General features: G+C 37.3%; 1 protein-coding gene across 3 annotated transcripts in view; it reads right to left on the bottom strand.

Moving 5' to 3' along the window:
* LOC106876387 (LIM domain-binding protein 2) overlaps positions 1-2,333 on the bottom strand; it is a 160,245-nt gene extending 157,912 nt beyond the window's left edge. Inside the window, exon 1 of one of the 3 annotated variants that reach the window (XM_014924904.2) lies at positions 1,639-2,333. The gene's annotated coding sequence lies outside the window, so the exon portion shown is untranslated. The remainder of the gene's footprint in view (positions 1-1,638) is intronic. The other 2 variants (XM_014924903.2, XM_014924902.2) reach the window with 2 other exon arrangements.
* Between the last annotated feature and the right edge of the window lie 657 nt (positions 2,334-2,990).

Below are 2,990 nucleotides of genomic sequence, written 5' to 3'. Positions count from 1 at the left end.
ATATATATATATATATATATATATATATATATATATATATATATATACACACACACAGATACTCACAAATTATGAATACATACACACACACACAGAGCTATTGTTTATTTTGTTTTAGATTTCTTTTTGACTGTGTTATATAGATATATATTTCTCTTTAGGTACGAGAAAGGACATTTTTGGAGGTGCCAAGACGTTCATTCACACTTTCCACAAGTAACTTTTACTTAAGAGCAATAAACGAAATGCAGTAATTCAAGCAAGAATTGAAACCGCGTAGCGGTGTCATATCGCCGGGAGCTTATCCCTTGCTCTATACTGCCTTTGACATCCTTACCAGTCACACTAAAATGCTAAGTGGTAACAAATTGCATTAAAAGGCCATTTTTTTTTATTCACGTTTTTCCCTCCGGAAAAAGAATGATGTAGCATTTTAAATATCGGGAAATCTTGTAAAGAAGACTTATTTTCTTCTTTCTTTTCTTTTTGAACCCTCTTGATATTGGAACACGAATAAAAAAGTACGATCAAAGCCACTACACCGCTGATTAATAAACGATCGTTTATTTATTTCTTCTCTTGGCAAATGTAACGATGTTCTTTCATCTCATCACACTTCTTTGCCTATATAATCATTCAATTGAATAGACCACTTATATATATATACTTATATGTATATATATGGTTTCTGTATGAGTGTGTGTTCTTATCAGTATACTTGAGTTAATCGGTGTAATTAAATCATTATTTACTTGTTTGATATGAAGCATGAGGCTCTTTCTTGTTTTTTTTTTCCAGCATTTTCACAATGGGATAAGTTTGAAACGATAATCTCAAAATTGCATGACGTTCAAATGTTTCTGTAAGAGTGCAGCGTATGTGTTAAGTTAGCGATGTGAACTGATTCCAACCGGGGGATCGAACCTGGATCGCAGGCTTAAGTGAGCCCCTCCCCTTCTCATCCTCTTGCTTCAAAGTGTGAGGGTCTTATTTTTTAATGATCATTAATATTTAGCTGCCTAAAAAACACCAATTACAATCATATACGCACGCACACTTACACACATATATATAGACACACATTTAATGATGTACATAGATTTCGAATAAAGTTATTCCATTCGGATGCGTGTTTGTGTATTATTATATTATTTTACATTCATATTACTTGACTTCTTTATGAATTTTTATGATCATCGTCAAAACCTTTTATAAAGACCGTTAAACCAACACAATAAACAATGAAAGAAAGAAACCTTTCATTAAAACGAAACCCTCCGCCTCCGTCACTAATAATCCTTCCTTCCTCTTCGCCTTTCCTCTTTCCTCTCCTCTCACTGTCTGTCTATATCAGTCTCTCCCCCTCCCTCTCTCTCTGTTTCTCTATACGACGAAATAGAAGAGGGGGGGATGTAATAAACATAACATAACCTACAGGAGGGAAGGTGCGAGGAGATGCATTGACTACCTCCCCCTCCATCCTCCACATAACTCTTTTTGTTTTCACACTTTCATTAAAGAAAAACAAATAAATAAATCATTAATAAAAATATATAATTAAACAAATCGGAAACAGATATATTTTTGAGACTGAGTGTTCTTTTTAAAAAAAAATATTAGGAAAAAAAAAATACTTACAAGATAAAGGATAGATCTTCACCAAGAAAGAAAAGTACAAAATTGGAGGAAACGAGTTCCTCCCAAAGGGGAAAAAAGGCGCAGTGAAACGATGATTGAAAAAATCCGTTTAAAAAAGCATTTGTGTTATAATTTCTTGATGAGCGGTTTAAGGTCTGTTTGTCTGTTCAATGAATACGTTATATGTGTGTTTTTTTTAATGGTGTTGAAGTCGGTGCGCCGTCCGTCAAGCCGCTTGGTGAGTGGCACTTCAACAACATGGGAGTGATGTCGGCGGCGGCGACGGCGACAGAGGCTACGACATGGTACAACATACACACATACACGAGCCGAGCATGCCGGGATTGCAGTGGCAAACACCAACAGCGACCGAGTGAACCACGGAAGGAGGGGAGGGGCAAAGAGAAAGTGTAAGACTGATGAACGAAGGTGAGAGAGAGAGAAAGAGTGTGTGTATGTGTGTGTGTGTGAGACAAAGAAAGGAAGAGAGGAAAGAAAGAGAGCGTGAGAGGGAGAAAGGAAGACAAAGAGAGTATGAAAGAGAGAGAAAGTGTGAAAGAGCAGAAGATGCGTAAGTAACAAACTGAGAGAGGAAGAGAGTGTGTAAAAAGGCAGAGTATGTGAGATGGAGAGAGAAAGAGAAAGCGAGAGTTAATAGAGAAAATAGAAAGATATAAAGTGTATGTGTGTGTGTGAGAGAGAGAGAGAGAGAGAGAGTGTGTGTGTGTGTGTGTGTAGCAATGATGGGGCGAAGGTGCAGGAAAATAGTTAGAGATAGGAGGAGAGAGAAGTTATGATGAGGAAAAGGTTCAGGAAATTAGAGTTAGAAAAAGAGAGAGAGAGGGACGCAGTAATGAGGCGAAGATGCAGGAAAAACAGTCCAGGTGTGAGGAGAGTTAGAACTAGAGAAAGAAAGGAAATAAAAAGCAGCAATAATGAGGCAAAGATGCAGGAAAAAACAGTTTCTAGGTGTGAGGAGAGTTAGAAAGAGAGAGGGAGGGAGAGTGTGAGCCGTGAAGGATGAGGCATGTAAATATGTAAAACAAAAACCCATGAAAAAAGTAATAAAAGAAGAGGGTGGAGAAAGAAAGAGACATTGTATAATGTCAGAGTGTGAAATACATTAGAGAGAATAAGAGAAAGAGGGGAAGAAACGGAGAAGTATGTAAGTAATATAAAAAAAGTACTGTGAAGCGAGGGACAAGAGGTAAGGAGGAGGAATAGAAATACGAAAGGCATTTAGATGTGAGGAAGGAGAATTGAAAGAGTAGAAGTATAAGACGAAGGAGGAGGCATGGTGAGGGAGAGAAACGAAAAGCATGTGGATGTGAAACAAAAGTGAGAGAAAGAGT

The sequence above is a fragment of the Octopus bimaculoides genome, chromosome 14 (assembly GCF_001194135.2).
Source record: "Octopus bimaculoides isolate UCB-OBI-ISO-001 chromosome 14, ASM119413v2, whole genome shotgun sequence".
In the NCBI taxonomy this organism is placed as follows: Eukaryota; Metazoa; Mollusca; class Cephalopoda; order Octopoda; family Octopodidae; genus Octopus; species Octopus bimaculoides.
This window is presented reverse-complemented; position numbering and strand designations above follow the sequence as displayed.